The sequence below is a fragment of the Bos indicus genome, chromosome 8 (assembly GCF_029378745.1).
Source record: "Bos indicus isolate NIAB-ARS_2022 breed Sahiwal x Tharparkar chromosome 8, NIAB-ARS_B.indTharparkar_mat_pri_1.0, whole genome shotgun sequence".
Taxonomy (NCBI): Eukaryota; Metazoa; Chordata; class Mammalia; order Artiodactyla; family Bovidae; genus Bos; species Bos indicus.
The window spans coordinates 9,554,696-9,581,810 of NC_091767.1; the positions used below are offsets into that span (position 1 = coordinate 9,554,696).

A 27,115-nucleotide genomic window follows, 5' to 3' on the forward strand; every position below is an offset into this window, starting at 1 on the left:
AAATGATCTATCAGAGGTCAAAGCATTTTATTTACCAAGACTTCAAAATGCTTTCTAAATTCATCTCTAAACCAGGTCCCGAATATGAGATAAAGTCAGAAGTTGATTCAATCTGTGCTCCTTCAACCACCGTCACCACCTCCACCCCAATACTGATGTATGACATTAGAACTTTTACCAGATATTTAGAAGGAAAAAAACCAAGACAACACATTATTGATACTGATAAAAAGATTTAGGGGCTGAGAAAGGAGAGGTCATTGAAAATACTCTCCTCAGTAAGGTTTCTGGATTATGTTAACTCATTTAGGCTAGCTCGCTTGTTGATTTATTTTCAGGCTTGTTAGTACAGATAACTAACAGCTGGAAGATTTACAGCTTATGTACAATAGCACCTCTTAAAAAACCCCAAGAGGTAAAGATGTTCCTTTAACAGACTTATCCAAACACTGAGCAGAATATAAAGAAGTTTTCAGCTATCACTAAAAAGTTCTTGACAGCAATTAATAATAAATGTGAAACACCTCCACGTGAAAGTAAAAAAGCACATCTAAAACTTACTAGGATGAGAATAACATGCTCCTTCGGGTCATTATAGCTATTCCAAAAATGAATAATTCAACATACAACTGACAAAAGCGAAGAATAATAGGAAATATAAAACTATCTTACATGCCCATAAGGCACTTTCCAAAAGACCATTCAGCGACCATAAAGGGTTAACAGTACTAAACTCTCACAAGGAATTACTTATGGTAACTGGATAGTACTGAATACCACCTGTGAAACACCTGTTTAAAGTTATACTGCACAATAGGAAGAGTGGTTATCATGAAATAATCACACGCCCAACATGAGAAGCAGCAGGTCTAGTGATCACATTGAACTAATTAGAAGGAAGTCCCCAGAGTAGAGTTCTGTACTTGTAAAACTCCACATTAAAAGAAAATCTGAGTAAATGGGGGAGGGGAGTTTTGTTAAGGTTGAGCTGAAGCATGGTTCTCTGATTGGAAACCTTTCATTTTCAAAGGATGAAATTCAGAAATTTCCAAAAACCAAGGGATTATGTTCTCAGATCATTCTCACAGCAGTTTTCCAATGGGTTGAAGATCTATGTCACGCAGGTGCTGGTAGCTATCACTGTATGCTTGTTCTAGGAGAATGCAAATTATTCAGTATAATTAAATTAGCTGTGTTTACCAGTGCTTTCACTGAAAGTCTGGTTTCAGGCATTACACTATTTTTTTTTTTAACGTGACTTTTTAACAAGAGTGAAGAAAACAACCATTTACCACCATGAAATCAAAACTGATTTTCATGTCAACAAAATGAAACTATTTTACATGGATTCTTACACTGGCATCATATACTACTCAAAAACAGAGGGAATCTGAGGAAAATCTGTTAAGAAAAAATCAAAGAATATATTGGTTCTGGTACCTACAGTATTACATCTTCCTCAAACAGTCAGATCACACACAGAACAAACCACAGCGCCGACTAGGCATTAGAGCTGTTCAAGCTCTAGCTGTGCTATAGCAAGGGAACAGGGCAAGAGCCCAGCAAATGGACAGTGAATTACGGTATATTCATATAATAAAATCCTGGGCAGAATTTTAAACTAATGCTCTGTAACAGCCAAAGACAAACAACAGAAAACCAAAACCAGCCAAACAAAAAGCCATCAACTCCAAGCGTTGGTAGGGAATGGAGTATAGGATACTTTCATATAGCTGATGGAAGGGTAACATATCAGGGCCCCTTTGGCAAAGAGCTGAGTTTATCTACCAAATCACTAGATTTACTAGATCTACTAAAAAGATCTATTAGATTTACTAAATTTACTAGAATCTACTAAAGCTGAACATGTATTATCCAGCAATTCATTCCCACAGAAATGTGTACATACCCAAGAGAATGTGTTCAAAAACACATACACGAAGGCTTTTTTGAGCATTTTCTATCATAGTCCCTAGTTTAAAAAAACTCAAATACAAATAACAGGAAAATGCACAAACTGTGGTATCTGTGTATTCTACCACACACTACTATACACTGTTATTTGTTGCTATTGTTTAGTCACTCTGTCATGTCTGACTCTTTGTAACCCCCATGGGCTGTAGCCTGCTAGGCTTCTCTGTCCATCGGATTTCCCAGGCAAGAATACTGGAGTGGGTTATCATTTCCTACTCCAGGGGATCTTCTGACCCAGGAACTGAACCCACATTTTCTGCACTGGCAGGTGGATTCTTTACCACTGAGCCATCATAGACTACTATACCAAGTAGGAAAAGGGTAAACTACTGCTATATGCAATCACATGGATAAATCTCACAAAAATAATTAATAGTCAGACATACACATAGAGTCATGCAAAATACTGTATGATTCAATTCACGTAAAGTTTAAAAACAGACCCAGTTTATCTGTATGTATGATGATCAGAATAGTGCTTAACTGATTAGGAGGGAGGTTAATGACTGAAGGCAGGATGAGAAAGGCCTATGTAGTCACCAGCACTGTTCTTGAACTTAATCTGGATGGTGCTTGCATTTGTGTCTTCACTTTGTAAAAGTTATTAAACAGGGTACTTTTCTCTTTACATTGTATTTCAATAAAAAATGGTTTTTTTCCCCCAAAAAAGTTTTAAAAATTCTATGCAGTGCTAAAAAAAAATGAAGTATGTATCAATACGGAAAGATGTCCATGATATATGGAAAAGTACATAGTTTAATGAATACACATATTTTTATATAATCTATGTTGTTTTGTACAGTAACAAAAGCTCATATATAGCCAAAGATACACTATATGAACATAGAATGGTGGACTCTCCCTCCATTGTGCATCTCTATACTGTTTTCTTATTCTGTCTACAAATATTTATTAATTTTATTTTTATCTTTTCCCTTTAAACACAACAAACTTTACTGGTTGCTTTATGAACACTGTAATTAAGTTAAACAAAACATAAGTGCAAAAAGAAGTTAATTTCACCCTTCCCTGGCCAATTCCATTCTGGGGTAAGCAATGTTAACTTAATATATGTTGTTTTGCAATTTTCTCTATTTGTAATAATTAATTTAATAAAACAGAGAGAGAAGTTAATAAAGAATAGCCTCCTGTCCAGTCTTTTGTGAGGGGAAGAAATAAACAAGGAACTTCTTGTAAACTTAATCTCACTTTTTGTAAGAAAACAAAGTAATAAATCAGGTAGCTTTTTCCAGAAAAGGCACTATAAAACTAGAGCATCTACAATAATACATTTCACAATGATATTTCTTAGTTAGCAACTTCTTCTGGGGCTGTTCCATGTCTTTTGAACTTCAACTGAGCTAGTGTCAAAAGGCCCTGAAACCTCTCTTTACTGGGAGAAAATTCTCCTAATTCCCTTTACCACTGTTTCCACTGCTGAAAACAATGTCATTCTCTGATGAAAGTTTTATCTCCTCAAAAGCTCTTTTCTACCTTGCACAGGGCAGACGAAAAGAGAAATTTACATATAACCTTCATACACTGAGAGACTAAAACTAACCCCTGATTAATTTCTTTCCGATAAGGAAGTGATCACATTGTATTCAAAGGATGAAAAAGCCTCCCTGCCCATCTCATTCATATTCCTTTCTGAGCGTCAGCTTTATCAGGCTCCTTCCAGTCCCTCAAATACCATGCTCCCTTCCACTAGAGGGCTCTCCACCACAACCCATTCTTGTCCAAGTTCCCCAGTACTGCAAATTTCAATGCTTCTTCTTCCTCCAACTTCCTGTGGCGTGTGATACATCATCTTCATGCTTGGAATGCTGGATACAAACCCCAACACAACTTTTTAGCCAACTTCAGGGATTGCTATGTTATCTCCTTTCATGTTAGTGCCCCAAGATTCCATGTTTAAGCATCTTTTCTCACTCTACACTCTCTCTTCCTTTGGTCATCTCATCTACGAAAAATCATGGTTTAAAGTATTTAAATACCAGTGACTTCTAGCTACTGCTGCTGCTAAGTCACTTCAGCCATCACTGGAGCACCATCCTATTCCTTTCAAACCATCTGCTGGATAGCATCATGAGAATTTCCCACAGGCCTTCAACACAGTAAACTTGATTCATTAGCTTCCTCCTTTAAATCTGCTCTTCTTCCTGTGTCCTCCATCTCAATTTTATCTTCCATTCCACTCATTCTCCAAACTCTCACATGCTTACTAAATCCAACCTTTTCTCTTCCAAAAACTCTCTTTTTCCAGTCCTCATTCCTGCAGTTTGGAATCTCAGCCTCCCTTGCCTAGATAATGGAAATAACTTTGATGAAAAGAACAAGTCATCTAAGATACATAAAATGAAAAACCCTCAAGATCAGATCCTTTTTAATTAGAAAAAGTAGAATGTGCTTCATGAAATTTTCTACTTGAGAGCTACAGTCATTTCTGCAATTCACCTTCCACACTGTGAGAGACATGTCTCAACATTTTTAAGTTAGAAGGCATGCATCCATTCCCCATAAAAATAAGTCACAAACTCAGAGAAAAAAGTCGTTCCTCTATCTTTAACCCTTCTCTCATCCTTAAACGTATCCTTGTTTATTTGGTGTGAATATTTCCAATCTCCTTCCTATGCATTTAACACACAAACATGTACATATATGTGCTCCCCTGGTGGTTCAGACAGGAAAGAATCTGCCTGTAATGCAGGAGTCATGGTTTGATCCCTAGATTGGGAAGATGCTCTGGAGAAGGGAATGGCGACCCACTCCAGTATTCTTGCCTAGAGAATCCCAAGGACAGAGGAGCCTGGCGGGCAGTCCATGGGTTGCAAAGAATCATAAATGACTGAGTGACTATCACTTTTACATATATGCCATCTAGGTTTTTTTTTTAAAACACACATTTGCAGTTATTCCATACGTAGTAAGTAACAATGTTTCTCACATCTTAGAATTTTCTCATGTAGCACACTATGAATCTTCATCATTCTAAGCTACATGGTATTTTACAGCAGAAATACACCATAATCCACTTCAACACTGACCTATTATTAGACATTTCAACTGTTGCTAACATTTTATGATTATAAATGATGCAATGAACACTCTATGCCTGTCTTTGTGTATGTAAATAAATATTTTAGGGCTAATTTACAGGGATGGAATTTGATTTGTAGCATATGAGTGGCATTTAACTTTGTGATAGATACTACCAAATTGTTCCCTAAAGACTGTACCCAGTTTTATATTCTAACCAACATGGATGAGCATTTTCCCCTACATCATCACCATTACTAAATATTATAAAATTTACTTTTTAAGTCTGATTTGTAAATATTAACACATGCTCATTATAAAAAGAATTCTAAGCGATTCAGAGGAGAGTAAAAAACTTAGGAGGATAGCTAATAAAAGAAATTTAGCCAGATTTTTACCACTTAGAAATAACTACACTCATTACAAAATCACTCCAAGCATACTTGGACACCAAATAGGCAGAAATAATTACTAAAATGAGATACTACTACATTCTGAATTTTAAAATGTAAAAACATCAAATAAGTTTGATTTGATTCTAACACAAGAAAAAAAATTTAAATACACTAGAGAGAAGTGTTAGTTACTCAGTCATGTCTGACTCTTTGCAGTTGCATGGACTGTAGTTCGCCAGGCTCCTCTGTCCACAGGAATTCTCCAAGCAAGAATATTGGAGTGGGTTGCCATTTCCTTCTTCAAGGGAACTTCCTGACCTAGGGATCGAACCTAGGTCTCCTGCATTACAGGCAGATTCTTCACAGTCTGAGCCGTGAGTGAACCCTGAGAGAAAGATCTACTCAAGTTTAGCAAATCCTTCTCTAAGGGAAATGGCGTTTCTAAGGGTGCAATAAAACAAACAAACAAACAAGGATCATATAAAAACATTAGGAGGCTGGAAGCACTGTTTTCTAACTTGTGGGCAGTATCTAATGGCTCCTGGCTAAAAAAACTAAGAAAATTAGCTGACTGTGATAGCTAGGCTCCAGGATGACTCCTAATGATTTTCTCAGTGTTCCTACCTGTATGTAATCCCCTCCAACACTGCTTCAGGGTTGGTGTGTGCAACCAACAAAATATGATGACTTACAAGGCTAAGTCATGAAAAGTTACTGTTTTGCTCTAAGTTGGTTCTGAGAAAAGCTAGCTGCCATTTCAGCCCTATGAAGAAATCCATGTGGCAAAGAACTGAAGTGTTTCACTAACAGCTATGCAAGTGAGCCCTCTTAGAAGTCATTCCCTTAGCATTAGCTAAGCTACTGATTACTGTAGCCTCCTGAGACACCCTGAACGAGAATGACCTAAGCTGCTTCTGGAATCTTGATCTATAAAGCCTGAGTGAGAGAATGAAAATGTAGGTTCTTTCAAGTTGCTAAGGTCAATGTAATCTTTTCAGTAGCAACAGATAACTAATACACATGCATTATAACATACTTTCCTCATTTCCTTCTCCAGACTGTATATCCATCTCCTATATTTGGGAGATACTTGACTATTTATTTCTGTATAGTCAACATTCTGTCCTGGACTCATAACTGCCATAGCTGTTTGCTCACAGTTGTATATTTAAATGAAATCAGGATTTATCATACAGTTTCCCACCGTTCCCATTCCTAGCTCTGTATTTTTGCTTTTGTTGTTCAGTTGCTAAGTCATGTCTGACTCTTTGTGACTCCATGGACTATAGTACCCCAGGCTTCTTTTACCTCCACTATCTCCCAGAATTTGCTCAAACTCACGTCCACTGAGTCAGTGATGTTATTCAACAACTCTGTTGTCCCCTTTTTAACTGAGGCGTATTTTACATACAGTGAAGAGTTCAATGAGTTCTGACATACGTATACACACACAAATGACCATCACTCAAATCAAGGTATAGATTATTTTCATGCTGTCTAAAAGACTCCCCTTGTCCTCTTTCCAGTTAATGCTTAAATTTTATATTTTAAACTTTTGGTTAGTAAGATTTCTTCAGTTTTTACCAGCAAAGGTTTATTGTTGCTGCATTCCCCAGTCCTTGTATGCTTGCCTTTCACTTTTATACTTTAAGGAAAACACTACAAGGGAATTTTAGGGGAGAGTGTTACACTTTCCTTTAAAATGTTAAATGGCTGTAATGTCAGGAGGTAGCAAAGTAAGGCTTTCTGAATAGTTAGTCCCCCCAAAATGCAATGAGAGCAAAAACTGCTCTACCATAAAAGTACTGGCTGAAGTTGTCAAAATGAACTTTTTCAGAAATCTGGAAAATAATCAAAGGTGTACAAGTATTCAAAAGAAAAGCTAAATTTTAGTAAGGCCAGCTATACGAAATTTTAATTTGACCTACACTCATTCCCATCATACCAGCATTGCAATCACAGTGAATAGCAAGGGTGCTCTACTAGCCACTGGAGAGGGAAAAACATGTTTGGAGTTCCCCAAAACACCATTCTAAGAGAACTGTCATTATTTCACCTGTTTGGCAACTTCTGGGAAACTCCCATTTGCAAAGGTTATTCTCATTTGACCTTATCCAGACCTCACTCAGTGTGAATAGCCTTTTCCCTGGGAGGGGAGAAGGAAGGGAAGTGGTTTGTAGAAAACGATCAGTGGTGATCATTTAACATTGCAGGTGCCTGAAGTGATGATGCTAACAGTTGGGGCAAACAAAGAACTGAACAAAATATTTAAAAAGCTGAGGAATTCTTAAGATGTCTATGAGGGTCTTTGGAAATCTCTGACATAGTTCCAGGAGTCTACAAGGCCAGGTACATGTACAGGGCTGTGCACATGTCTAGGTCTGTGTGCATGACCAGGGCAACACGCGTCACAGCAAAGAACTACGAAGCCCTCACCTCTGGCTGACTCTGAGACACCTTACAAGCAGAAAGTGAAGGGTAAGGTAGAATTATAAACTGTCTGCCTGAGCATTAAAGGAATGTTTCAATATATATACAGAGTCCCTCAGCAAAGCTGGGAAATTTATTGCTTGTAAGCATTTAAAGAAATCTCTATCCAATAATTAGCTGATTGCTAAGCTAACAAGGAAGAGACTTCAGAAACCACATACTACAAAGATAAAGAATACTGAATTTACAGGATTAGATCAGGAAAGTCCCTAAACAAAGAGCAACAAAAACAATTATAAATCAAGGGGTAGGGAGGAATCTGATTTCAAGAGTTTCCACATTAAACTGCCAGTTTAGGGAAAAAAAAAAAAAGCTTATGACCCATGCAAGGAAGCAATAAAGTATGACACACACAGCACAAGAAGCAGTCACTAAGAAACGTCTTCGAAGAAACGCAGGTGTTAGACTTACTAGACAAAGATTTCAATCAGGACTAAATGCAAGTATGAGAAAAATGCATCATCGAACAGAATATCAATAAAGAGGCAGGGATTACAAGAAAGAATCAAATTCTGGAGTTGAAAAGTACAGTAAGTAAAATGAAAAAATTACTAAAGAAACTCAACATCAGATGTTAACTGGCAAAAGAAATATTCAGTAAACATGAAGATAGGTTGATTGAGATGATCTTTTATAAGAAAGAGAAATAAAAATAATGAGGAAAATATAGTAGAGTATCAAAAACCTGTGGGACACCACCATGTATACCAACATATACATAATGGGATTCCCAGGATGAAGAGAGAGAGTAAAGTTAAAGGAAAAAAAGAAAGAATATTTGAAATGGTCATAAAATTCAAAAACCTAATGAAAAACAACCTACACATTCAAGAAGCTCAACAATCTGCAAGTAGGTAGCATTTCAGGGGGGCTTCAAACAGCTCTGGACTTTTATGCTTAGTGCAGAAATGATAAATAGTGACTTACTGGAGTAGGATGTTTGTGTGGCTTACCAGGTAGGTGAGAGGGTGCTACACTCTGGGAACTTAGTGGGCTACAGTTTTGTAATCAGAGGAAAAGTAGGGAGGGGGAAAAGACAACTTTCTTCCTCATTCTTAAGTAGACGTCATGCTTACATCAACCCCTTCTCCAGACTGGGGAGGGGTGTTTTTTCCTCCCTAAATGGTCAAGCCAGGACTGTCATGGCACTATAGAACAATTATTTCAGGTGTCAGTACAATGAAAGTCTTTCATTTTGGAAGGTCACCTTTTCATCAATTATTGTTTTCATGTGTGCAGAGAGCATGTCCTAGGGTTCATTAACTTACTGAGCTCACTGGGCAGGATATGGATCTCATGCCACCATTGTTTTACTGTTTAGGTGCACTTCTCACGCTTCTGTTGCATGGTTTTATTGCTCAGCAAGCTTGTCTGGTTTTGTGGTTAAGCAAACCTGCTTTCCTGAGTGATCATTAACTTACTGGGGTCTCCTATATTTTTTTCTATTTACAATCTCCTGCTGCTAAGTCACTTCAGTCGGGTCCAACTCTGTGCGACCCCTGAGACGGCAGCCCACAAGGCTCCCCCATCCCTGGGATTCTCCAGGCAAGAACACTGGAGTGGGCTGCCATTTCCTTCTCCAATGCATGAAAGTGAAAAGTGAAAGTGAAGTTGCTCAGTCGTGTCCGACTCTGAGCGACCCCATAGACTGCAGCCTACCAGGCTCTTCCGTCCATGGTATTTTCCAGGCAAGAGTACTGGAGTGGGGTGCCATTGCCTTCTCCGACAATCCCCTAGTGGGATTAACTATTTAATCACCTACTTTGATCCTTTGCTCCACCTCTATCAGATCCAATCTAGGTACATCATAAATTGCTGAAAACCACAGTCAAAGAAAATTTGAAAGCAGCAAGAAAGAAGGGACTTACTATGTACAAGGAATGCTCAGTAAGTTACTCACTACAGATGGTAACTATACTTATTGTAATAACTAATTGGCAATGCATATAAATGCTGGTCTATTATACTGCAAACCAGAAATTAATATATTGGGCTTCCCAGGTGGCACCAATGGTAAAGAACCCTCCTGCCAATGCAGGAAGACACAGAGATGTGGCTTTGATCCCTGGGTAGGAAGGATCCCTTGGAGTAGGAAATAGCAACCCACTCCAGTATTCTTCTCTGGAAAATTCCATGGTCAGAGAAACCTGGCCATGGGGTCATAAGAAGTTGGACATAATTAAGCACACTTGCAAGAGAGGTAGAGATGTTAACTATATTTCAAAAAAAATAAAAATAAGCAGATCAATGGCTGGCTTCTCATCAGAAACCATGAAGAATGATATATTCAAAGTGCTGAAGGGAAAAAAAAAAAGACCAATTAATAAGTACTCTATATCGAGCAAAACTATCCTTCCAAGCAAAGTAAACATTAAGACACTGCCCAATGAACAAAACCAGAGAGAATCCTGTATGGCCAGAAGACCTGTCATACAAGAAATACTAAAGAGTGTTCTTTGAACAGAAACAAAAGGACACTAAACAGTAATTCAAATACAGTACTGCATAGGAACTTGGGATGTAAGGTTCATGAATCAAGATAAACTGGACGTGGTCAAGCAGGAGATGGCAAGAGCAAACATCGACATCTTAGGAATCACGGAATCCAAATACACATGAAGAAATAAAGAGTGTCAGCAAAAGTAACTACAGCAGGTAAATATAAAAGACAGTATAAATGTATTTTTTCTCTATAACTTATTTTTCCCCAATTTGAATTAAAATAAAACTGGAAAATGCAATAATTATAAATCTAAGTTGATGGGCACAAACTTAGATTTATAAATCTAAGTAAACTGAATGGCAAAACTGGCACAAAGCTGAGGGGCGGATAGGGAATGAAGCTCTAAAGGAGTAAAGTTTTCATATACTATTGAAATTAAGTTAGTATTAATCTGAACTAGATTATTATAAACTAAGATTTTATGGTAATCTCCAGGGCAATCAATGACAACAAATTTTTTAAAAAGCAGAAGAAAGGACAAGAGATTTAAACTGTACATCAGAAATATGTATGAAATATGTATGAAACAAAAGAAGGAGGAAATTGAGCAACAGGGGAATAAAACAGATGCAAGACATACAGAACAAATGACAAAATGGCAGATATAAATCCTACTTGATCATATCTACATTAAATGTAAATGGATTATACATTCTTAGACAAGACAGATGGGAAGAATGGGTTAAAAATTGATCACACTGTATACAGTTTATAAGAGATACATTTTTTTCCATGTGCTAATCTTCTTTTTTATTTTCCACATAGTATTTCTTTATATTCTCAGAATTGGCTTAGAAGTTCAAGCCTCATTCAATTTTTTTTAATCGCTAAGATAATAAGCTTTATAGACTTTTAGCAGTAACACTAGATGCCAGAAAATATGGAAGAGATATATTTTTTATTCCAAGATACAAATAGATTGAAAGTCAAAGAATGCAAAGAGATGCGCCACATAAAGAGTAACCAAATAAAAACTGGAGTAGCTATATTAATGTTACACAAAACATACTTAAAGACACTATTTGTAACAAGAGATAAAATAAAAACATTTTAGAATGACATAACATAAGGAAGACATAATGAAAAATATAAAATGTGTGAGGCAAAAATGGACAGAACTGAAGGGAGAAATAGACAATTCAACAATAACTGGAAACTTCAACATACCATTTTCAATAATAGAACAACTATACAGAAGATCGGAAAGAAACAGAACACTTGAACAACAATAAAAACCTTTTAGACCTAACACACATCTATAGAACATTTCACTCAATAACAGCAGAATACACATTCTTCTCAAGTTAAGTGTATGTGAAATATTTTCCAGAATAGAACATTTCTGGACACAAGACAAGTGTTAACAATTTTTAAATTGAACAAAGTATGTTCTCCAAACACAACAGAATGAAATTAGAAATCAATAATAGGAAAAAAATTGGGGAAATTCATAAATATGTGCAAATTAAACAACACAATCCTAACCAATGAGTCAAAGAATAAGAAATCACAAGAGAATTAAAACTACTTTGAGATGCTTAAACACACATACACATCATACCAAAATGTATGAGATGAAGACAAGGAAGTGCACAGAGAGAAATTTACTGCTATAAATGCCTGTATTAAATATGGAAAAAAGATCTGAATAATCTAAGCTTTTACCTTAAAAAAATTAGAAAAAAGAAAAGCAAATTAAATCCAAGACAAGCAGAAGGAAGAAAATAATGTAGAGGCGAAACAAATGAAATAGAAAATAGAAACAGGTAGTGGAGAAGATAAATGTAATAAAGAATTGGTTCTTTCAACAGGTCAACAAAATTGAGAAACTTTTAGGTAGATTTACAAAGCAAAATGAGAAAAGACTCAAATGACTAAAATCAGCAATGAAAGGACATTATTGACATTATAGAAATAAAAAGAACAATAAAGGAATTCTGAGAACAACTGTATGCCAACAAATTATATACCTAGATAAAATAAACTGCTAGAACTTGATTCACGAAACAGAAAATCTGAATAAGATATATAGCAAGTAAACAAATCAGTAGCCAAAAATCTTCCCACAAAGGATGAGCAAATGGTTTCAAGTGTAAATTCTACCAAGTGTTTGAAAAATAATTTCACACGCAAACTAGCACCAACTCATTACAAAATTTCAAAAAACAGAAAAGGAGGAAACACTTCGCAACTCATTCCATGAGGTCAGTATTACCCTGATACCAAAACCAAATGAAGACTACAAATCAATGTCCCCAATGAACATGGATATACAAATCCTCAACCAAAGACTAGTAAGCTGAATCCAACAACATATAAAAAGGATTATACACCATGACCAAGTAGGAATTACCTCAGGAAAGCAAAGTTCATTTCAACATATGAAAATCAATCAATGAAGTATAACATATTAACAAATGATAAAACCTATGAAATTATTTTAAAAGACACACAAAAAAAGCATTTTGAAAAATCCAACATCATTTCATGATACAGAACACTCAATAAGCTATGTTTAGGAGTAAACTTCTTACCTTAATGGAGTACATCCATGAAACACCCATAGCTGATATCATACTTAGTGGCTAAAGATAGAGAGCTTCACCACTAAGATCAGGAACATGAGGATGTTCACTCTGACTACTTCTATTCAGCATAATTAAGAGTTGCTGCTGCTGCTGCTGCTGCTGCTGCTAAGTCGCTTCAGTCGTGTCCGACTCTGTGCGACCGCATAGACGGCAGCCCACCAGGCTCCCCCGTCCCTGGGATCCTCCAGGCAAGTGGAGTGGGTTGCCATTGCCTTCTCAAGGAGGTGCTAGCCAGGGCAATAAGGCAAGATAAAGAAATTAAAGGCATCCAGATGGAAAAGGGAAAAGTAAAGCTACCTCTATTTGCAGATGACACGATCTTGTGAAAACTCTGAAGAAATACACATGAGTACATGCAAACAAAAACTATCAGAACTGAAGAACATATATACCAAGGCTGCACGATACAAGATCAACATACAAAAATTAAACGCTATTTCTAGCCACGGCTGCTGCTGCTGCTAATTTGCTTCAGTCGTCTCCAACTCTGTGCAACCTCATAGATGGCAGCCCACCAGGCTCCCCCGTCCCTGGGATTCTCCAGGCAAGAACACTGGAGTAGGTTGCCATTTCCTTCTCCAATACATGAAAGTGAAAAGTGAAAGTGAAGTCATTCAGCCGTGTCCGACTCTTAGTGACCCCATGGACTGCAGCCTACCAGGCTCCTCCATCCATGGGATCTTCCAGGCAAGAGAACTGGAGTGGGGTGCCATTGCCTTCTCCGTTTCTAGCCACTAGCAATGAACAATCCAAAAATGAAATTCAGAAAGCAATTCCACTAACAATAGCTTCAAAAACAATAAACTATTTAGGAAGAAATCTTAACAAAAGTAATGTAAGACTTGTAAAATGAAAATTACAAAATATTGTTGAAAGAAATTGAAAAATACCTAAATAGAGGAACATCTCATTTTCATAGCTTGGAAGACTAAACACTGTTAAAATGACAATACTTTCTAAATTGATTTATAGCTTCAGTCTAACTCGTACTAAAACTCCAGCTGGCTTTTCTAAAGAAATTCTAAAATTCCTATGGAAATGTAAGGGACCCAGAATAGCCAAAATAATCTTTAAAAAGAAGAACAAAGTTGAAGAACTCACACTTCCCAATTTCAAACATACTGTCAAACTATAGTAATCAAGTCTGTGTGGTACTGGCATTTCCTGCATTGTAGGCAGATTGTTTACCACTGAGCCACCACGGAAGCCGGGCATTAGGAGACATACAGGTCAACGGAATGGAACTGAAAGTCAGGTAACAAACCCAAACATTTATCATCAATTGATTTTTGATGAGGGTAACAAGAAAATCGAATGGGAAAAGACCGAGGGTAACAAGAAAATCGAATGGGAAAAGACAGTCTTTTCAACAAACTATGCTGAACTAGATGCCTACATACAAAAAAATATTATGCTGGACTCCCATTTCACATTGTGTATGAAAACTAACTTAAAATGGATCAAACCTAAATATAAGAGCTAAAATTATAAAACTCTTAGAAGAAAACAGACATAAATCTATGTGACTCTGAATTAGGTAATGGTTTCTTAGCTATGACAAAACAACAACAAAAAACTGGACTTCATCAAAATTAAAGTTAGGTACTTCAAAAGTCACTAACAAGAATGTAAAAATATTTGCAAACCCTCTATAGGACAAAGGACTTGTATCTAGAATACATAAAGAACTCTTACAATTCAATATGAAAAAGACAAAACTCAAAACACAGGCAAAGGATTTGACTAGATACCTCCTCAAAGAATATGTATAAATGGCCAAAAGGCACATGAAAGAAATGCTCAACATCAGTGACTGCTAAGAAAACACAAATCAAGACTACCAGATACGGCTTCATAACCACCAGAATGGCTATAATTAGAAAGACAAGTGTCATAAAGATGTAAAACAACTGGATGGCTCGTACATTTGTGGTGGGTCTGTAAAATGGAAAAGTTTGGCAGCTTTCCAAAACATCAAACATAGAATTACCATATGACCCACAATTCCATTCTGTGTTATATTCTAAGAGAATCTGCCTACACAAAAACTAGTACATAAATGTTCATGGCAGCATTACGCACAATAGCCAAAAAGTGGAAATAATCCAATTGTCCCACAACTGATGAATAAATAAAAGGTGTTAAATCCATATAAAGGAAAATCACTCAGCTCTTAAAAGGAATGAAGTGCTGATACATACTACAACGTGGATCAACCTTGAAAACAGTGAAGGCAGACACAAAGGCTTATATAATGTATGAGTCTATTTCATGAAATACCCAGAATTCTGTCTATAGGTAAATCTATAGAGACAGAAAATAACTTAGTGATTGCCAGGAGCTGAGGGAATAAGGGACTAAGGAATTTTTGCTTACAGATACAGGGTTTCTATGTTGAACAAGTCTATGTAGGAATATTCCCATGACTCCTGTTGCCTCACCCCTTTAGAACTGTTACCTTTAAACAAAGATCAGGGATCAACCATTCATAACTAAAATACTTTCAGGGCAACTTGTTAGCTTACCCAGGATGGAGGAGGCATGTGTCAATGCCTAACATTTTCCTTAGATTCAGAATTCTTATTTTATTTAGACTGTGTTTTAAGGTTCTTCACCACTTTAGTGAAGACTGAATTTTTTTTTGTTTGTTTATGCTGGGTTATGATGAGACAGAAATGGAAAAAAATTCTATTATTTTTAACTAGCAGGAGCTTTCAATTTTTTAAAATCTAGTGATGTAATGGGAAAAAAAGCAAGCCTGTTAACTTGTAGCCTGATTGATCCTATTTAATCTTCCAAGAGGCTGCAAATCTTTTAGTTATGTTTGTTGGCCATTTATACTTTATCTTCTATAAATTATGTACTGATAGCTTTGCAAATTTTTCTACTGGCTTGTTTTCATAATAACTTGCAACTGCTCTTTTGACATTTATAGATACCAATTCTTTGCTCTTGCTATTTCAAATTATATTTCAGGGTAAATTCTGTTTATAGTGTCTTTTACTGGATATATGCTTAAAAGTTTTTATACAGTTAAATTTATCTAAATTTATCTCTGGGGATTTATGTGTTATTTCCTATTACAAAATAATAAAAATATTCAAAACAGTAACGTTAAGGCTTTTTATCCAGCTTGAATACATATATACGAAAGTGTTAGTCACTCAGTTGCGTCTAGCTCTTTGTGACCGCCATGGACCAGCCTGCCAGGACCCTTTGTTCATGGAATTCTTTAAGAAAGAATATTGGAGTGGGTTGCCAGTCCCTCTCCATATATATATATATTCACACAGAGATATACAGATATATAGATATCCTTATTCCATATGAAAACTGATGTCTGTTTCTGGTGAGATGTTAAGACCTATTTTTCTCATTTTCAAATGGACAACCAACGGGAAAACATTATTTCCTTACAGATTTAAAAGAATTCCTTTACTTAAGCTGAATTTCCTAATAGATCCAAGGATCTATTGTTGATATCTGTTTTGTACAAACAATACATTTATCAATCTGCCAATACGATATTATGTAATCACTCTAAACATACAGTTTAATATGTGGCAGGACAAATTTGTTCAAACTCTTTTCTCTGTACCTTTTAAAGAATGTCTTGGTTATTCTTATGAATTTTTTCCTACAGATGAACTTTAGAATTAGGTTAAAAAAATGACATAATCCTGTTGTGGTTCTGATTGGTATCAAAAAGCACCCAGAGCAAACTGTTGAAACTTGAGCTGAATCTGGCCGGAACATGTTGCTGCTGAGCCTATGACATGGTTGTGTTTTAAAACTGGTGCCTAAAAATAAAATCAGTCACCTCCTTCCCACAGCTTAAAACCCATTCCCTCCTCGTTCCACTTAACACATATTAAGCTGCATTATACTTTTATACTTTTAAGGACAAACAGTGCTCCATAACATGAATGCACTATAATTTATCTAGCTGGTCCCCTACTGATGGGCACTTCGGTTATTAATGGCCTTTTGCTATCATAACGTATGCTGCAATAAATATTCCTACACATTCATTATTCTAGACATAAGCAAATATTTCTATAGGATAAAATCTTAAGAGATAAATTATATGATCAAAGGGGATGTACATATACATTTTTTAAAAATAGAAATGTTATACATACAAAAGACTAAGTGCATTTAAAAGTAATATATTATCAAGTTGAACTGTTGTCTAAATATTTAGCTAAACAAAATTTATTTAATTATTAAACAAGTATTTAATGTCTCTGGGTGAGATTAAGGCAAAAAAATGGTTTAAGACAGTTACTGAATTGCTAAATTTTAACAGTTGGTTGAAAATTAGTCTTCAGAGCCTGGAATGGATTTTTAAAAAACAGTGATAATTAAAAAGGGATAATGTAGGCATATATCAAAACACCGCATAGTACAACCTTAAATATATACAATTTTTGTCAAAAAAATTTTTTTTAAAAAAAGATGACGAAAATGCTATAAAACATGGGCAACTGATTTAAACAGGCAATTCACAAAAATGACATGTAAATGGCTAGTAAACATGAAGTGATGTTTAACCTGCACAGTAATCAGGGAAATGCATTTAAAACTGCAATGATGAAAGTTTCTGAGTAGATCTTAAAAAGTCTTCATCACAAGAAAAACAAGTTTTGTAACTAGGTATAGTGACAGATGTTAGTTAGATGTGTTATGGTGATCATTTTGTAATGTATATAAAATTCAAATCATTACGTAGTACATGTGAAATTTATATGTTACATGTCAACTATACCTTAATAAAAAATTAAAAATAGGGCTTCCTTGGCGGTCCAGTGGTTAAGAATCTGCCTTGCAGTGCAGGGGACATGGGTGTGATCCCTGATCCAGAAGATCACACATGCTGCTGAGCAGCTAAGCCCATGAGCTGCAACTACGGAGTCCCCGTGCTACAGCTCCTGAAGCCTGCAGGCCCAGAGCCCACGCACCACAACAGAGAGAAGCTCCCTCACCTCAACTAGAGAAAGCCCAAGTGCAGCAACAAACAGCCCGTGTGCCACAATGAAGGCCCAGCACAGTCAAAAATAAATACATAAATAAATCCTTTTTAAAAAATTAAAAATAAAACTGCAATGAAATACCATTTCACTTCTATCCAGTTGTAAAAACATGAAAAAGTCTAACAATATATCAATTATTGACAAAGATGGAGAGCAATGTTTAGAATGCAGATGCTTACAACTGGTTTGGAGAATGATCCAAGCTGGATGTTCATCAATGTTTATACTGCTGCTGCTGCTGCTAAGTCACATCAGTAGTGTCCGACTCTGTGCGACCTCATAGATGGCAGCCCACCAGGCCCCGCCGTCCCTGGGATTCTCTAGGCAAGAACACTGGAGTGGGTTGCCATTTCCTCCTCCAATGCATGAAAGTGAAAGTCAAGTCGCTCAGTCGTGTCTGACTCAGCGACCCCATGGACTGCAGCCTACCAGCCTCCTCCGTCCATGGGATTTTCCAGGCAAGAGTACTGGAGTGGGGTGCCATACATTTCATCAAATCTACAACAGCACTGACTCTAAGATGTGTTATTGTTTTACATACCAAAAAAAAAAAAAAACCTGCTGGAGAAAAGAAAACCACAACAAAACAAAACTGTGATAATACCCTTTATGTACTTGACATGGGATACTTCCAAGTTAGAAAAGCTTGGTGCAGAATAGTGTATATAGCATACCATTTATCTGGTGGCAAAAAAAGAAGGAGAAAAGGACTGTAGATATACTGGTTTGCATATGCATAAAATATCCCTGCACAAAGTGTAACAGTAGTCTATTCTAGGAAGGGAACTATGACCGATAGGAACAGGAGAGGTTAAGGATTGTAGATGCCCTCTGAAGTTTGACCACATGAACATATATTTCTAATACAGAATGTCAATGTATGTTTTTTTTTTTTCAATGTATGTTTTTAATTTTAGTTTTATTATTAGCTTTTTATTTTGGTAATAATACATAGAAAAATTTAAAATCCCACTTTAGGAAACTAATTCTGTTCAGAAAATAGTTTAGATGATTTTTATTTTTCTCCTTCCCTAACTTTTTGTAGTAGCTTAATTGAGATATAATTCACATACCATACAATTCACCCATTCAAAGTGTACAATTCAATAGTTTTAGTATTCTCAGAGAGTTGTGCAAGCATTACTACAACTGACTTCCCTTTCTTTGGAATAATACAATGAGAACACTAGTCAGAATGCCAGTGAGGTAAGCACACAGAAAGATTATGGGGCAGAGAGAAGGAGGACCTGCCACAAAAGGAGCTGGAGTCTGTCCTCATCACGTCCTAATTCTGCTCCGGATATTAGAGGAATTTATATAAATCAGATTTTTAAGGCAATTTTTTGCATGTCAAACTGTGGAAGGCTAGTTATGGTAAAGAAAGTTCCCTATGCTATTGTCAAGATGAAATTGAGACAATATAATTTTTTAAGATAGAAAAGGAAGGATTATTTTAGTAACTTTTCCCAAAACTGTGGTATTCTCTGATACAAAACTGAAATTTGACAAGTGGATCCATTCTTAAAGGTCAGTTGAAATGCTGAATGCGAAATCAACTACTAAACTTTTTCATTGATATAAACCTCGTTACATTAAAATCCACTTTTCCTGAAATTTTTTCTATTGTGTTAGTCTTAGGTGTACAACATAATGATTAATAAATTCATTTATTATGAAATGATTACCACAGTAAGTTTGGTTAAAATCATCACCATTCCTAAGTACAAACACTTTTGTGTTTGTGTGTACGTATGGTGAGAACTTTTAAGATCTATTCTCTTGCTGCTGCTGCTGCTAAGTCGCTTCAGTCATGTCCGACTCTGTGCGACCCCAGAGACGGAGGCCCAGCAGGTTCCCCCGTCCCCGGGATTCTCCAGGCAAGAACACTGGAGCGGGTTGCCATTTCCTTCTCCAGTGTATGAAAGTGAAAAGTGAAAGTGAAGTCACTCAGTCGTTGTCCGACTCTTAGCGACCCCATGGACTGCAGCCCACCAGGCTCCTCCATCCATGGGATTTTCCAGGCAAGAGTACTGGAGTGAGGTGCCATTGCCTTCTCCGTCTATTCTCTTGGCATCTTTCAAATATACTATATGCTATACATTGTATCGCCAGGACTTATTTTTCTTTCCTCATTCATACACTGTTTACGTTTCAGTTGTTTACATGTCTTGGGCTACTGTAAATATGCTTCAATGAACATGAGGGCACTACATATTTTTTAAAGTTTATATTATGTTGGTCCAAGGCTGGAAACATTTTGGTTAACGTATTTAGTTCAGGAAGCTTAGATTCAGAAGTCAGTCTGGAGAGAGATGAAGGGGAAATGATTGCTGGCTGAACATTAAGCAGTATAATGGTTAATAATCATAAAAATAAAGAATTTTCTATGGCATTTACTGTGTGCTAGAAACTTTATATCAAGTAACTCATTTAATCTACTGAAGAACACCCTATGAAAGAAAAAAAGTGTTAGTCGCTCAGTCGTGTCTGACTCTTTACGACCCCATGGACTGTAGCCCGCCAGGCTCCTCTGTCCATGGGATTCTCCAGGCAAGAACACTGGAGTGGGTAGCCATTCCCTTCTCCAGGGGATCTTCCTGACCCAGGGATCAAACCCTGGTCTCCTGTCTTACAGGCAGATTCTTTACCATCTGAGCCACCAGGAAAATCCCAAGGACACCCTTAGGTAGGTATTATTATTATTTGCATTTTCTAAAAGGAGTAACTGAGGTTTAAGACATTCAGGAACTTGCCCAAAGTTACACAACTAGTAAGTGACAGAAAAAATACTTTAAATCCTCAAAGTCATGCACTTGACCACTAGAACATTGGCTTGGCAGCATGACAGTAATTAGCTGTGTGACTATGGGCAAATGGTTCAGACTCCTTTAGCCTCAGCTTTCTCGTCTATAACTGAAGAAGTTAACACCTGCCTCTCAAATATATAAAACAGTTAGCACAGCATCTAGCACTTGCCAAGTGTTAAAATAAATTACAGCTAAAAAAAAAAAAAAAAAAAAACCTCTCCAAAAAGAGAGGCATAGCTCACAAGGTGCACAGTAGTAAAAAGCAGACCAACTGGTCATCTACAGCTCAGAGGACTATACGCTGTCCTGACAGATCTCAACACAGTGATAAAGCAGAGCTAAAGACTGAAAATCATACAGATAACAGTGGTTTAAGAGAGAGTTCCTACTGAATATTTTTATGTGTGATAATTATTTTAAGGGCACTCAAACATTTCAAAGTCACTCTTTATATTTTAGAAAAAATCAAGACAAATTGGTAATGAATGCCCTTCTAACAGTATTTAGTAATGGAAGGGCTTGGAACACGAAAAATCTATATGTTTAAAATAGTCCAAGGAGAAAAAAGAAACAATTTTATGAAAACAGCATATTCTAGTTCTTAAAATGTCTAGAAATATTCAATAGGGGTCACATTAAGTATGTTTCTAAAAACTCTTTACTATGATTCCCATCATAAACAATGACAGCAATCCTGTGGCAATTTTATACTGGATATATACATTAAAATCAGTGTGTCCAAAAAACCAAGATGTTGTCCATGGGTCTGCTTGGGGACAGATTCAGAGATAGGTCAGTCAACATTTGTAAACTCTAGAAAAAGCAAAATCCCTTAGCTGAAGTGAGTGAAAACTATGTTCTTTACTCAGACATACTAGAGCACAGGAGAAGGGCTACTGCTGTATCCAAACCAAATTCAGTTTGGTTTGTGGTTTATAATCCTGATATCCTAGGCCACTGGCAAGAGAAAAACATTTCTGCCAAGGGTAACATCATGTAGAAAAGTACTGGCAATATGTCAAGTATTAATGACCCCTACATCTCTACTTTTGTACATTCCATTTTGCTGATTTCAATACAGGGCACAAGACCTGCAGGATTAGATTTAACAGTAAGTCATGACCAAGTTTTGGAGAAGGCAATAGCACCCCACTCCAGTACTCTTGCCTGGAAAATCCCATGGATGGAGGAGCCTGGTAGGCTGCAGAGTCGGATGCGACTAAGCGACTTCACTTTCACTTTTCACTTTCATGCACTGGAGAAGGAAATGGCAACCCACTCCAGTGTTCTTGCCTGGAGAATCCCAGGGACGGGGGAGCCTGGTGGGCTGCCATCTCTGGGGTCGCACAGAGTTGGACACGACTGAAGCGACTTAGCAGCAGCAGCACCACCAAGTTTAATATGATAGTCACTATAAAAAAAACCCACCAGAGTCTCAAAGATATTTGGGGAAGAAATAATACAAATTCTATACCAATTCTTCTAGAAATATAAGAGAACATTTTCAAATTCATCTTATGATGTCACATTATCATAGTAATAAAACTAGACAAGGACATTACGAGAATAAAAAAATAAAACCCAGAACAATAACCCCTTATCAACACAGATGCAAAAATTCCAACAAAGTACCAGCAAACTGAGTCAAACTACATAAAAAACTAATACATCATAATTCAGTGGAGTTTTCCTTAGAATGAAAGGTTTAACATTTGAAAATCAATGTAATTACCATAATGAGACAGAGAAAACCACATTGCCATCTCAACAGATACAGAAAAAGCATTTGATGTAGTACAATATCCATTCACAATAAAAATTCTCAGAAACTAGAAGTAGACGAGAACTTCCCTTAAGGGTCATCTTGATGTGGGACATCTACGAAAACTCTACAACTAAGATGGCACTTACTCATGAAATACTGAATTCTTGCTCTCTAGGATTAGGTAAAAGGCAAAGATGTCTATACACATTACTATGTTTAATATTTAACTGGTAGTGCTAGTCCACGCAATAAGGCAAAAAAAAAAAAGACATAGAAGACAAACACAGTAAAAGAAGCAAAATTATTTCTACTCACAGGCGATATAACTGCTCATGTAGAAAATTCTAAGAATTTACCAAAAAAGTTATCAAAAAATGTACCAAGTAAATGGATTTTTGGCAAGGTTACAAAATAAAAGGTCAAAATACCAAAATCAACTATTCTATGATGCAAGAAACAATCTGGAAATTGAAATTAAAAATAGTATAAAAATAGTAATACCAAAAGTATAAAATATTTAGATGAATTTAAGAAAGTATGTGCAAGACCTACTAACATGGCTGAGGGAAAATAAAGAAGACCTAAACAAATGGAGAGATATACCTTGTTTGTAGATGGGAACACTCAGTGTGAGTCAAAGATTCTTGATGGTAGCTTTATCCATATTTTCAACACAATCCCAATCACAATCTCACTACAAATATACTTTTTTATAGAAATTGAAAGGCTGAGCTTTGTATTGGTATAGGACTAGATATAAAGTCCAATGGACCATAATAGAGAACCCACAAAGAGTCTCACACACACACATTCAATTGATTTTTGATAAAGGTGCCAATGTAATTTAATAGGGTCTAGTGTCTTGACAACTGCTGACTATTTCCAAAAATGGTACTCTATCAGATAATCATGTGGGGGGAAAAAAAAATACATCTAGATCCTTACCTCACACATACACAAAAACTAACATGAAATGTTTCACACACTCAAATAAATGTATGAACTTGTAGAAAACTTGTAGACGAAAATTAAAGAAAATCTTTGAGATTTCATTTAAGCAGATTTTCTTAGGACACGAAATGCATGAACCACAAAGGAAAAAGAAAAAATAAACATAATTACGTTTAACATTTGCTCTTTAAATGACAACAATAAGAAAATAAAAATGCAAGTCTCAGACTTGGGTATCTGTACATCCTCATATTTAAGGACTTGTATCCAGAATATCCACAAAATGCTTACAATCAATAAGGGAAACAACCTGATTAAAAAACAATGGGCAAAAGATATGACAAGACATTTTATCTAATAAGATACATGAATAGCAAATGAGCATCTGAAAAGATAGTCATTAGGAAAATGCAAAATAAAACTAGAGTGAGATGCTATTACATATGCACTAGGATGGCTAAACTCAAAGAGTACCACAAATACCAAGTAAGAGAATGCAAAGCAACTGGAAATCTCATATACTCCTGATGGGGATGCAAAATAGTATAGCCACTTTGGTAAAGTTTGGCAGTTTCTTACTTACTAATAACCCTGTAACTACTTTTAGCTTTGAGAAATGAAAACATATATCCACACTGAAACTTGTAGACAAATATTCATTACTTGAATAGCCAAAACCAGGAAAACTCAAATGTCCACTGACTGATTAACAGATAAATCAACTTTGTTATATCCATTCACTGAACTAGTTTCAGGATTTAAAAGTTGCAAACTACTGATACATTTAGCAACACTAATGAATCTCAAAAATTTCATGCTAACTGACAGAAGTCAGATACTCACACTGGTCAGAATGGCCATCATCAAAAAATCTGCTAACAATAAATGCTGGAGATGGTATGGAGAAAAAGGAACCCTCTTGTACTGCTGATGGGAATGTAAATTGGTGCAGCCACTATGGAAAACAGTATGAAAGCTCCTTAGGCAACCAGGAGTAAAACTATCATATGACCCAACAATCCCACTACTGGGCATATACCCTGAAAAAACCATAATTGAAAAAGATACATGCACCCCAATGTTCACTGCAGCACTATTTACAATAGCTCTGGGACCATGGAAGCAACCTAGACATACACCAACAGATGAATGGATTAGAGAAGCTGTGGTACATGTATACAATGGAATATTACTCAGCCATAAAAAGGAACACATTTGAGTCAGTTCTATTGAGGTGGGTGTACCTAGAGCTATTATACAGAGTGATATAAGTCAGAAAGAGAAAATCAAATATCATGTATTAAAGCATATTTATGGAATCTAGAAAAATGGTTTTGATGAACCTACATGCAGGGCAGGAATAGAGATACAGAGATAGAGAACGGAGTTTGAATACAGTGGGGGAAGGAGAGGGTGGGACAAACTGAAAGAGTAGCGTTGAAACGTACATATTAGCGTTGTAAAACAGACAGCCAACAGGAAGTTGCTGTGTGACACAGGGAGCTCAACACAGTACTCTGTGACAACCAAGAGGTGTGGGATGGGGTAGGGGGTGAGGGGGAAGGTCAAGAGGGAGGGGACATAAGATACTCATGGCTGATTCACTTTTTATGGCAGAAGCCAACACGATATTGCAAAGCAATTATCCCCTGAATAAAAATAAACTTTTTAAAAAAGTATATATTGCATGATTCTAGTTATATAATGTTACTAACAAAATACATACTCATGGTTGCAAGGGACTTGGCAGTGGGGAGAGATACTTAACTGCAGAGGCATGAGAAAACTTGCTGAGATATCAAAAATGTTCTATATCTTGATTTTGGTAATGATTATACCACTCTGTAAACTTGGTACAACTCAGAGAGAACTCCACTTTTAAGAAAGTTTTTACCTCAATAAAGCCTATTTAAAAAAAAGAAGAAAAACACTCTCCTATATACCCCAACTTTACTGTGTGAGGATCAAATGATACACAGTTAGCTGACACTCGAACAACTTCACGGCTCAAGGTGTTGCCTTCTCTGCCCAGTTCAAAATTCAAGTATAATTTTAGAGTTGGCCTTCCAAATCCATGGTTCTAAATCTATGGATTCAGACAACCACGGACTATGTGATACTACATTTATTGGGGGGGGGGGGGAAACGCACATAAAGTGGAACCACACAATTCAAACCCCTGTTGTCAAAGAATGTAGTTAAATTTAGCTGAAGTTGATACACACTGATGTTAAAAGCTTTCTTAAAGGCCTTAAGAATTTGCATGATTGTTTCAAAATTTTATGGGTCTCTCAGATATCAAGGCCCTCAAGCTTTGTTAGTTCAAGCTTCAGTTCCTCACCTAAATAGATACAGGGACTTCCCGGCGCACAGTGGATGGGAAAGCGCCTGCCAATACAGGGGACATTGGGTTCAGTCTCTGGACCGGGAAGACTCCACATGCCTCAGAGCAACTAAGCACATGTACCACAACTTGTGAGCCTGCACTCTGGGGTCTGCAAGCTGCAACTGCTGAGCCCACGTGCCGAGAGAGCCTGTGCACTGCAACGAGAGAAGCCGTCACAGAAAGAAACCCGCGCACCACAGCGAAGAGCAGCCCCTGCTCGCTGCAACTAGAGAGCGCCCACGTGCAACAATGAACAGCCAGTGCAACCAGAAAATAATAATAAATAAATGCAGCAACCGATGAATTAACAAGAGTTGGCAGGAATATTCCTTAAAGCATAAAAGACTTAATTTAGTAAAAATGGTATTTATTCCATTCCCTCTGAGTCTTCTTCTGCAGGTTGCTATTTATAATACTGCCTACTGCTGAACTTTAGGCTATGCTATTTTATCAGACACAGACACCTTCTGACTCTTACCGGGGTTATTTCTTCTTCATTTTTTCCTGTAGGTTTTTTTAATATAAAGAAAATTTACTTATGTTAGGTAGAAGTATTTCATAAAACTCTTGAAGGAATATTACACCTTAAGTACAGACTTTTCTCCATGATCTTAGGAAGCAAGAACGGGGAAGAAACAAAAATGAAAATTACTGAGGGATGAAAAACCACACTTGTGCCTAACTTTTTAAAATCACTTTTGTCAAAGCTTTTGGTAGAATAAAGTTTTTTAAAATAAAGTTTCTATTTTAAACACAGGTGGAAGAGAAATCCTGTTTTATACTGAAAATCAACCTTCTTAAGTTTAACAGCAAAAATGTATAATCCCATACACTGCATGTGAGATGCTAATAGCCCTGGTAAGACATTAAATATCAAAAACTATAGAAAACTGATTTTTCTAATGACAAAAAGTGTCCTCTGAAATTATTTTCACTCCAATTTTTCACAGCTCTCACCAAAGTGAGAAAAATGGGTGTTCAGATATACAGCCTGGATTTTTTTTACTGAGGAAAAGAAAGGTAACCATATGTGTTGTATTTGTAAGAAAACAGTTTGGCAACAAATTGCTGAATGTAGAAGAAAATGAGAATAAAATAATTTTTTTGAACCAGAGGATAGCATCTGTTCTTATTCTTCAGAGACAAGGGAAAATCCTAAAATGTACTTTGCAAAAACATTTATA

General features: G+C 36.5%; 1 protein-coding gene across 10 annotated transcripts in view; it reads right to left on the reverse strand.

Moving 5' to 3' along the window:
• HMBOX1 (homeobox containing 1) overlaps positions 1–27,115 on the reverse strand; it is a 204,190-nt gene that overhangs the window by 77,246 nt on the left and 99,829 nt on the right. The window lies entirely within an intron of this gene.